Genomic DNA, 12,099 nt, shown 5'->3' on the forward strand with positions numbered 1-12,099 from the left:
GCCCTCCCCATGGCACATAAATACTGTAAAAGTGGACATTTTTACAGAACATTAATATTTGTGCTTTTCCCCGCCCGCTTAACACACATGCCACGTAAATAATAAATGCTCGAATAATTATGTTCATTCATGTATAGGACTGCGAGAAAACTCACAAATTTAAAAAAGCCGCTATCCCAAGGTATTTCAAAACTGGCAAAGCACAAACACTACATGAGCTTTAATAGATTGCGTGAAAATTCCCACATATGTCAAAGTTTACATCACAGACCAGAAGTTTGTGGAATTTGGTAAATACGATAATAAATATCTGTTGTGCAACAAATTTAGATAAACAATTTTCTGACCATGGGTAGCAGAATGCTTGACTGTAGATCTGTTGGATAACGCTTTTTCTATAGGAAATGAACTTTGCTGCTTGGATGATGTCACGATGAGGTCAGCATTTATTCCATATTGAAAAGCGTGTTCCGACAGATCTGCAGTCGACCAGCCTCAGCCTCGTAGTGATGGCTGGCAAAAGGAAATGGTGCTTTATTGATACCCTTATGTACATGTATGATGAGGCAAAATAAATTCACACCAAAAGGCAGGTTATTGTTCAGGAAATTAATTCTTTATTTAATAAATATAAAGTTTGTTGTACAAAAAATTATTGATCAGGATAGACTTCTTTAGAAAATATAAAGTTTGTTGTACAAAAAATTATTGATCAGGATAGACTTTCCCAATAAATTAATCAATTTTAATCAAACAGCAATACTGTTTCAAAAAGGTGCCCGTTTTACCACTAAAATTTTTGATTAATCAATATCTGATCATGATACAAGATACACCTTAGCTATATATCATTCAATCTGATCCACTCAAACCTATTGTTGCAATTTTATTGACACAAACTTTTTGTAAATTTGGGACCCCCCCCTTATAAATCATAACCCCCTAGGTTAACAGCCTGAGACTCCATCACTAGTTCCTATTCTAGGAAAATATAGCCCTTTTTGCTCAATGAAACATACCTAAATCCTAATCCTTTACTTAGTTCTAATGAAAGTCAAATTTTAATATTTTGGTCAATTTTTGGCAATAAGGGCCAAAATAATGCATGTTTATGGCATTTTTCATAGGCTGTGACAATCCGAAGCCCAAAGACTTGTACAAAGACTAATTGCATTCTTTTTTTTAGAAAACAGATTTTCTGTTCTTTACCATAACCAAATAATCAACATTAACTTAAAATATTTTAATTATGAGCTCACTCTTAGTCTGTATTAAAGATTTTGAATACTTAGACTCCACCATGTCTTTAGAATTTGTGACTAAAATTGACAGAAAATATGGACAATTGCATGTTTTGGGCTAATTTCCCTCAAATTGCCACAAAAAGATTGACGTTATTGTTAGAACTAACTAAAGGATTAAAACAGGGGAATAGCCAAACTATAGCAAAAATTGACAAATGGGGACAAAAATTTGGGGTTTGGGGACCATAAATAATCCTGGCTACACCTCTGGATTTATAAGGATTTAGCAATGTTTCAATTGGCAAAGATCTTGTCTTTAATTCAAAAAAATTAGTGTTGTATTTTTCTGGAATCTGGAGTAATTGCAACAGAATCCAATCCATTTCACATGCATCCATCCCCTAAAAGCTAGCTCACATTAAAAAAATAAAAAGTCTATGAAATTCCCAAGTAGTGCCTACTTTGCATAAATCCAGTATGGTCACTTGTGCAGTGGTGAAATAAACTGAAATTTAAAGGGTTTTTTTTGTTGAGAGTTCTAGGTAAAAAGGTGGAAAGTCATATTGCACACATGCGTGATAGACACGCATCACCCACCCCTACACAAACATAAAATGTGTCTGAAGTTTGTAAAAATTAAATAAATAGATACATCAAAGTAAAGATAGTTTGCATAGTTTTGTAACATAGATACCCTAGGTCATGATGAGAGGAATACATTGGTATTTTTAAAACTATTGTATGACCAACATTGAAATGAAATTACACCCTCCTAATTTTTGTGTGAGCAAGATGAATGCATGGGAAATTATACATATCAAGGGTTCAGAACCAGAAAACTGTGAATGTGTCCCGCAACAGTGGCATAGATTTCTTTTTGACGTGGGGGGGGGAAAATTTGTCTTGAAGTATAGTGAATCCAGCAGTCCAGCACCTTTTGGCGACAAAAGAAGTTTATGGTACAAATGCGCGTGAACATTTTTGGCATATTGAAGCTATAAACTGGTGACATGTGGTATAAAAGTGGATCAAATGCACGCGAAACACGCAAAAATTAGGGTTTAGGTTAAAATGACCAAATATGAGGTTAATTAACTCTCAGAAGTAGGCCTACTTTACCTTTCTCATGGGGGGCAAGGGTTCAAATCCCCCACCCTCCTAGTTATGCCACTGATCTTCTAGTGTTCTGGTGGCTTGTGCTCATTTTGTGGAAGCAGGTGACTGTGGGTTAAGGCTTTCTGGCTCTCAAAATATGTCCTTTACCCAAGGCAGTCGGTGCCCCAGCCCTGCCTCTACATTATAAAATTATCTATCTGTGTTTGTGTGTGTTTTCTTCACTTTTGAGAAATTGCCTTGGTGCCCTTCTCAAATTTTCAACAGTTGCCATGATGCCCTCTTGAAATATTACAAAGTGCTTTGCTGCCTTGCCTTTTCAGTGAACATCTAAGGCAATTATCAACTTGCCCTAAAAAGTTGCCGTGCCCCTTCAGATCCTTAATTCGAGGGCTTAGGGCTGATAACAATGTCTCAGTTCCTGGGGGCGGGGTAGTTCAATTGGTTATTACTATGGAGGGTCAGCCACATCAGCGAACTGGACCAGGTCCCGGCACCAGGTCTACTTCATCAGCATCAGAAGCTTCCACGTCATTGATGGCCGACATAATCATAAGGTCCTGCATTTTAAGTCATCCTGGCTGATGTTGAAAAGAATGCAGCAAACAACAATGTATCACATGCACTCTCTAATACCACAAGCAGGGAAATTTTCTCTTGAGCTGTTCAATCAGAACTCAGGTGGATATCCATGGTGGATCTATGACTCTGAAAAACAGTGAGAGAGAGAAAGAGAGAGGGGGGATTATAACCTATTTACAAAAGGTGTTGAAATTTTCAGTATAACATTGGCACACACCATAAACAAGTTGACCAAGTGCTGCATTTTTTGATTCACATCAAGGTTCTCAAAATAGGTCAAGTTAAAAATACCATTGAGGCCTATTGACCTGCACCTATTGCAACACATGGAAAGTGAAACATCCTAGATTTATTCATTAAATTGTTAAATCCTATCTTTATTTGAATTGTTGTATGAAAACAAACATTTTGATACACCTTTTGTCCAAATCAGAGCACTCTGATATTTTTGACCCCTTAGACCAAAAATGTGACCTTTGACTTTCTCTGCTATAACCTAGGAAGGGTACATCCTGTCAAACTAATAACTACTAGTATACATCATCAGACCGAGCACGAAAGAGCTTGGAAGTTGGAAGTAGTACTACTGTCGCCGTAAAAAGCGGTCGTATATTTTTTAATTTGCTTGCAATGCAAGGATAACAATAAACAAAAAGTCATTAAATAAAAACATATATCATAGGCGATTAGGCGTAGATCCCAGGGGTGATAAATCCCCCCAATATTTTGCCTGGGGAATGGTCCATACAATCATCCCCCCCCCCAATGTTGACACCTGTTCTGATCAAATTAACCTCATATTTGACCATTTTAGCCCCCAAAGTGCACATTTCTTCGCACTACTCAAATTTATTCCATTTTTGCACCATATTTCAACAGTTAAGCTTCAAAATGGCATGAAATTTTTCACTATCCGGATATAAATTCCATTTACGGATTAGTGATTACCCAAATTTGAAAAAAAAATTTAAGTTATTTATTTTTTTCGGGTTTGTAGTGGCCCTGGACCTAGAGCTAAATGCTAGGATAATTCATTGTTGACTTATTCTTAAGTTATTCATTCATTGAATTTGTATCAATTTTGAAATCATTAATAGAGTATGACATATATGAGTACAAATTTATTCAAATGACATAGGCCTACATTTTTTTTGTGAATAAGTCAGCCATGAAAATTGAATTATCCTAGCATTTAATTAGCTCTAGGTCCAGGGACACTACAAAGCCAAAAAATTAAATAACTTAAAAAAATATGTTTGATACGGGTACCAGGTTACCCGCCGAAATTCACCTCGGGTACCCGAATACGTCATTACCCGATAGGTCACAGCCTTAAATTTCATTGTATTTGGTTTATTTTAAGGAGATAAGATTCATTCATTCATTCCGTTTACTGTTCAAATGAGTGATTCCCAGGCCTCCCTCAAGTAACTCCATGACACATCATACAGTGCTACAGACAAACTTGAGCAGAAAATATGACACAGGCATGCTTGTCTTCACCACCCCCCCCCCCACCAACCAAAAAAACATAAATAAATATATTACCTGTTGCATGTATTCTTTCTCTGCTTCTGTTTTGAACAGAAGTCATCATCCTTGATTTAAAGTATAGCAAGAAGTCCCTGCAGATGTTCATTCTCAACAGCTCAACTGAGATACAATGTACTGTCATCATGCTGGTTCTGGTTGACCATGATTATGCCTGTCGTTGATGATACTGTTACCTGTATTCATGAAATTTACAGGAAATTGAATATTAGATACATGATGGAAGTACACTCTGCACTGAATCCCTTTCAACAAAGAAAACAAGCTAAGGCACCGTTCACAAACACTTGTAAGGGGGGAAAAAAAAAAAAAAAGGGGGACCCTGAAAATTGTTGACCCTCCTAAGGGGGGCCCTGAAAAAAATTACCACAAATTTTCCTGGAAAAATCTAGTTTATATGCTTTTCTATGGGGCTGACCCATAATTTTCATGTCAAAAAGGGGGGGCTCTGACATTTTGAGGTCTGTAAAGGGGGGGCCCAAAAAAATTTTCGTGATGACATTTTTTTGCATCAGGCCCCCCTTACAAGTGTTTGTGAACGGTCCCTAAAGATCGTTCAATTCACAAGATTTTTATCCCACAAAAAATACTGTGCAAATGTTGCTATCCGTCATTCAATACAAGTACTAAATAGCAAATGCAATAAATTATCAAGTAAAACCAGGGTTTTTTCATGATATCACACTATATTTTTTCTTACACACCCTGAATACCAACTTCCATTTTGCACAGTTGCATTGCTTGGAACATAAGCTTTCCAAATATGTATACTTTTGCTGTAATTGGGTCTATAGTTTTCAATAACTTTTTCTCATAAAATGAAAGGAAACAAAAATAGAAGTAGGAGTATCAAAATTTAGTGAGGCCAAAGTAAATTGTTTGGTTGCCCTTTTTTATGATTTTTTTGAAAATTCAGCATTTTTTGACCATTTTTGGTGCAAATTTCTCGAAGTTGGTCGAAATTTAAAAGAAATAAAAAAAACGGCTCCTAGATATTTTTATCTAGTTTTAAAAATTAATAAAACACAATTTTTTTGCCCAAGAATTGTTTTGTTACGTTGCACGAAAAAGAAGTGGACCAAAAAACATTATTTGGGGGATTTTGGGTCAAAAATGGCATTTTGGCCCAAATTTGACCTCACGTATAAACTTATCAAGTCTTTGCCATTCTAAATATGTTCTAAAAAACTTTATATACTTTAGACCAACAATTAAGCAGTTATGAGACCAACCTTAAGGAAAAAAAAATGTGTTTTTGGACTGAATTTAAATGTAAATACTTTGTGTTTTTTTATCAAATATGCATTTAATAGATAAAATGAGTGAATAACAATTATAAAATGTCCTTAGGGACTGTTCATTAATACTTTGGTAGAGGGGGGGGGGGGCTGGTAAAAAGGGAGGGGGGACCAAAAAAGTTTTTGTCCTTAAAAGAGGGGGGACCAAAATGTTTTAGGTATTTTGAAAGGGGGTCAAAAAAGTATTCCGCTTTAAAACCCTAAATTTGCGCGCGCATTGAGACTCTAGACCTATATCACTTTTAGCAAGAAAATATTGCAAATAAACTGGATTTCTTTGTATATTATACGTAAATGCATAATTATTTTGTTCACATAGGCCCATTGGTAGATTTACCATAGGGCAGAGTGGCCACAAGCCCAGGTGCCAATGGTCTTAGGGGGCCAAAACTGATGCCTGCACGTGTGTGTGATATTGACCAAATTAATTTTTATTAATTAATTAATTAAATACATTTTTGACCATTTTAGCTTTTTGCATATTAAAATTAGTTCCAATCAAGCTCCAATATGGCAAAAAAAAATTCCGGTTCACACGTATTTGTACTATATCATGAATGGCCACGGATCCAAATTATGCTGATGTACCCATGAACCTCTAAATAAATCCTCTAAAATCAGATAAACACCCTGATTTAGGATAAATCTAAATTTTAAGTATAAAATGAAATATTCCTTGCGCTTGTATTTATACATGCGCAATTGTCCCACCAGGAATGTTTCAAACAGTTTCCTCCCTCAATGACATGTGACCCAGATACCACACCTCTGTAAACAACACTATTAAGTATAATGTTTGTTATACGATAATGAGGGGGGGGGGGCCAAAAAAGTTTTGTCTGTCAAAAGAGGGGGGTCAAAAAAGTTTAGCGGTCCTTCGAGGGGGGGTCAAAAAGTTTTCGAGCGAAAAATTTGAGGAAGACCAGCCCACCCCACCAAAGTATTACTGAACACTCCCTTAGTACTGTCCAAATTTAAGGTTGCTTCTAAAAGAGTGATTGAAAAAAAAGCCCAACCAAAATTTTTTGGGTCAGTCTCTGGAGTCTGAGGGCAACCTAACATTTTTTTTGCCTGATGAATCAAAAATTATGACCACCTCAAGACACATGGCAGTGATCGACATATGTGCATATTTGGAATTGCACATGAATTTAAACTCACTGAGTGTACATGCCCGCATTCAGCCCGGGCATTCAGGTGTGACTTGTCGGCACGATTTGCGGCCTAACCGCACAAAAGCATTGACAATTGACATCACTACCAAACTTGAGGTGAACTAAATTTTACTATGCTGAGACTAGAGCTTGTCTCACTCGAGTCACTCTCTGTGCATACAGACCATGTACTGTAGTTGTAGAGACTGTCTATTTTAGTGCATGACTGTAGACAATGGTAGAGCTACATGTAAGTTCTATGCATTGCCTCATTTCAAATATATAGTTTTAGTTTTGGTTTTGGTTTTGGTCACGTGGTTTCCTATTGTCCTGCCTAACCACTTGAATCATAAGATATCGAACTCATTGTTTCTACCTTTTGTTTAAAACCGAACATTTGTGTCAGTCAGTTTCTGTTTTGGTTTCAGTTTCTTATAAGTGGTGTGGATCGTAAAATTATTTGATTTGAAGTTACCTACTCTAAGTATACAAAAGAAATGTTTAAATTTCGCAGTGCAATATTCACGAGGAGAGAAATCGAGCATGGTAATCTACATTGAAAGACGTGGTTTACAAAACCGAATAAGTCTAGGCTAATTCACCTGTGAAAAATATAGACCATCGAAATATTTGCATTCGACATTACAAAAGGGGTCACTATTGTAATTGTATAGGTGCTATAAACAAAATCGATTCATGTCCTTAATCCCATGTACCAGAATCGATGGAAGGCCATTATATGACCTCTAATAACCTAATGACTTTTACTGAAGCAATTTTACTGCAAAAAGTAGAAGATAGAGGGAAAAGAGATTGTGTGGGTGTGTGTGTGTGTGGTGGTGGTGGTGGGGGGGGGTTGGAGGGCAAGGGGGATATGGGCCGGGAGAGAGAGAAACAGATGAGAGAGAGCATTGGAAGTGAAAGAGAAGGGGAGGAGAGCTCGAGATGAAGATATCGAATGTAGGGGAGGAGGAGGGGAAAGGGGTAATTTAGGGAAGAGGTGGTTATATAGGGAGGGGAGCCCCTCTTAAAGAGGTATGGGTTGTGCTTCCTGGGATAATAAACTAATTCATAATCAAATCATCTCCATGCATCGTTTATGTTTCATACAAACAAACAAATCCCCCACCCCGCCCCATCCTTCAATATACGCGCATGTATATGATATCTAGGCCTAGAACTCAGTCGTGAGTGTAATATGCCACCTACCTTCGACAGAGAGCATCAACTGTCGTCCGCGGGATAGATTTACGATATCAATCATGATCATAATTATGTTAGCACAATAGGCTATTGTATACTTCTGGTTATATACCCTATACTGTGTCCTTCCAGCATAATAGTGTTATGATTGCAAACCAGATCAGCTCTACTTTTTAATCCCTTGATTTTTGGTTTCTGAACAATAGAGAAACCAAAACTATATATTTGAAATGAGGGAGTGTATGGCCATTAGCAAATCTCAATCGATTATCATGGCCCCTGATCATGGTTCTTTCGGTATAGATACTACCCAACACTTCAGGTAAAGCCAAACGAACAGGAATGGTTGTGCACATGCAGTTGCTTTAAGGGGTACTACACCCTGGCCAATTTTGTGCCTATTTTTGCATTTTTCTCAAAAATTATAGCTCATTGGTGAAAAGTAAGATAGGACTATGTATATTATAGGGGCAAGGACTACATCTACTGTACTGAAAATTAAGCAAGTAGTTATTGATTTATTGATCAAATATTGGTTTTCCCTCATTTTTGACTGTAACTCCACAACTGTTGTCTGTGCTGAAATAAAATTTCCATTGCAGTAGTTGCAGTCCTTGCCCCTATAATATACATATATCTTACTTGTCCCCAATGCGCTATAATTTTTGAGAAAAATGCCAAAATAGGCACACAATTGGGCAGGGGTGTAGTACCCCCTTAAAGCAATGTGTGATTTGCATCAAAAATAGATTCCTATATCTAAATGCCAGTTTTCATTGAATAGCTACTGATCACATTGACCCCTTTTAATTTCGAGCCAAACAAATGAGGTAAAACGGAGAGAGCGCAAATGAGGTAAAACACCTACAGTGCATGAATTTAGCTCACCCTATAATTATCATCATTATCGGGAGCTTCACACAGCTGATGGGATTCAAACAAGACATTATTAAAGACAAATAGCAGGGCTTGCCGTTTAGATTTTAAAGGCGAGTGGTTAATCACTCGCTAGCACGAAGCTAGGCGAGTGGTCGAATTTTCACAAATACCACTTGGGTATAAAAATAAAATAGAGCTTCGGTCTTAATACGGTATTTATGTATTTATGTTGAAAGCGCGCTAAAATTTGTGACTTTTTCCGCTTAGAGAGGGCACAGACTCGATTTAATGCTGAAATGGCTGATTCGATGGCTGATTTTGAGAGATTTGCAGCGAGTGATATTTAGTGTCTATGGCGAGTGGAAAATCTCTCACTAGAAATCGAGTTTGGGCGAGCGGTGGCGAGCGAGAGTGATCACTCACCTCAAACGGCAAGGCCTGAATAGCGATATACACACAGTTTATGCGTCAAGTTGACGTACAGCGCCTTACAATAATGTATAATCTTGCCAATCGTATTATTTATATCATGATTATTGATGGAGCTACACGCAGCTGATGTGATGTACAAACAAGACGTTCTACCAAGGTATATGCATACAGTTTAACGTCACTTATTCAATGATTCAATATACACACGCAGGAGACGTATTTATTCAGTACTCGATCGATGAGCTCAGAATAAAACCGGGGCGACCCGGTTTAAATAAATGATAAATTTTAATGTAATTAAAGCACTCAAGTTCAGGTTTTATAGTCGTTCACAGGGCATGTACACCAATGGCCATTGCAATGGTGCAAAAAGTAGTAATTCAAAAAAAAATTGAGGGCGTTGCTGTGGAGCAAATCTCACATTATGGCTTTAATACCTGTAGTGTATAGTTGGTTGCTTGATTCTTGAATTCTTTGGAGTCTTGTATTGTGGTGATGTGGTAGGGTAGTTTGTTCCAATCTTGAACTGTTCTTGGCCAGAACGAATAATTTATAGCAATCCTTGTTTATCAACCAGCAGGGGCAGGAGACCCTCTCTAGTCTTGTGGAGGATGGTTAACCCACTGACATGACTGAACCTATTGGCTGTTCTACAATCTTTCAAAGATCACCAATCCTGAATCCTAGTAGACCTAGTCCTAGTAGATCTTTTTATTTTGTAGTCATTCATAATCATTACAACTTTTATTATTTCCTTTGTAATGTATACTTTCATAATACTAATCATCATTGCATTGCGGCAGTCATATACATGTGACATGATGTACAGTCGGGCATGACGGACTATTCTGTGCTGTGCCTGTACGTACTATGGGGTAGGCCTACTGACTGTACTACCATGCATAATGCATGGTATGCCAGGTGGCTTGGGCCTAGTACAGGGAACCCATACCGTAGTAGCTCTGCACAACGGTATGGGACGAAGTGTATACAAAAAGCTAGTGCAACGCAATTGCATTATTTCAATTGAAGACCGTAGTGGATAATGTACTCAAGTGCCATTTCTCAACATTTTGGCCGATATGACCCCTCAGAAATAGGGGTCACGTCACGTGAGGGGTCAACTGGGGTCAAATTTTCAAGAGTTTGTACTAAAAAATACAAGGTTCCTGTAGCTTAAAAAGTTGCATGTTTGTCATAATATTAATTACACAGCTTCTTGTACTTCTTACCTAAACTCCTATGCTTGAAATTGTAATAAATACTCCATTACTTATCCAGAATAAATTAAAATTCGTTAGCACATGATCCAAGTCGGCGCACCAAAACTGAGATGGCACTTCAGTGCAAACTTAGATTGGACATCACCAATAACGAAAATGTCATACCGATAAATGATGTGTCTGTTTGCCCGTTTTTTAAGTTTGCCTTGCGAACTAGCTTGTGCCCATGCATGCCAGGATCTGTGATGCATAGATGCCAGCCACTACCATGACTACTTGTAGAATAGTGAATGCCGTCGATTTCGCCGCGCATGGCTGGTGGCATTTCCATTATCATGTTATATTTATCACTTATTTATTTGAAATAATGTAAGCTTACATCGGGATGCACTGATGTATTGTACTGCCATTTGTCAGTGTCCCTGAATAATTTCATGATTTTATTCAGTTCGGTGAAATTTACTCAGTTGATTATTTGTATGTATCAGTCCCCCAGTGAATTAATCTGGAATATACATGATTATTACTCACAAAATTAAGAAAACATCATCCGAATCTCCGGTTGTTCACGATCGCATCTCACTTGTAAACAAAGTGAAACTCCCACCTGCTCCCATTTCCGGCAAGAAATTGTAAAAAAATCGCGGGTGAAAGTGCGTTCGAATTTCGAGGTCACGCAAATCACACAAATTATTGAGAGGTCATCGGTGTGACATTGTCGTCAGAATTGAAAGGTGATAATGCGGGTCTCTGATTGGTCAATCGGCGGGTGTTGCACACCCCTTCTCTATTTAATATGCGGAAATAAACACTACTTATGAATAATATATCATTTATCGATCATGAATATGCATGTTATCATGATCCGATTGAATCGTATCGTGTTTTGGGCGTTTACTACGTGTATATAGTGTCGCGAAAATCAGAAAAGTGGTGGCGTTTCGGAAGGATATTTTTCTCAGGGGGAGAGGGGCAAGTAAATGAATACCATTTTAAAACGATCATTTACGGTGGAATTAACAATATTTTGTTGTGTCTTTTAATTATAAATTTATTAAAACATCAGAAAGAGTAAAAAAATCAGACAGAATCACACATAATATATGTTAAAAACGTATTTTATTTCACACATTGTACAAATATCACAAACAATACAAGAATGCCTACAGCTCTTGCTTCAATACTAAGGCCACGTGACTATCGCAAAAAAAAAAATTAACGACTTTAATCGCGTCAAGGACACTACGACCATGCTCGTGAGGTGAATGAAACTCATTTGTGTTGTAATAACGTGACCTATCATTGTGGTCGAAGTTTTCAGTCTTTTTCAGTCTCGCAATCTTTCAATAGTTCAGTCTTCTTTCCACGTTGGCTTCTCCTATCGCAAATTTCCCTGGACACATTACACAGGCCAAATATA

The 12,099-nt window shown here is 37.4% G+C and overlaps 1 long non-coding RNA gene across 1 annotated transcript; it reads right to left on the reverse strand.

Annotated features, from left to right (window-relative positions):
- Positions 1–210: 210 nt before the first annotated feature.
- On the reverse strand, positions 211–11,350 carry LOC140162552 (uncharacterized). Its single transcript, XR_011860308.1, has 3 exons — positions 11,211–11,350; positions 4,488–4,666; positions 211–3,065 (listed from the first exon to the last, which is right to left on the reverse strand). It is a non-coding gene; the product is annotated as an uncharacterized lncRNA (long non-coding RNA).
- Positions 11,351–12,099: the final 749 nt, after the last annotated feature.

The sequence above is a fragment of the Amphiura filiformis genome, chromosome 10 (assembly GCF_039555335.1).
Source record: "Amphiura filiformis chromosome 10, Afil_fr2py, whole genome shotgun sequence".
Lineage (NCBI taxonomy): Eukaryota > Metazoa > Echinodermata > Ophiuroidea > Amphilepidida > Amphiuridae > Amphiura > Amphiura filiformis.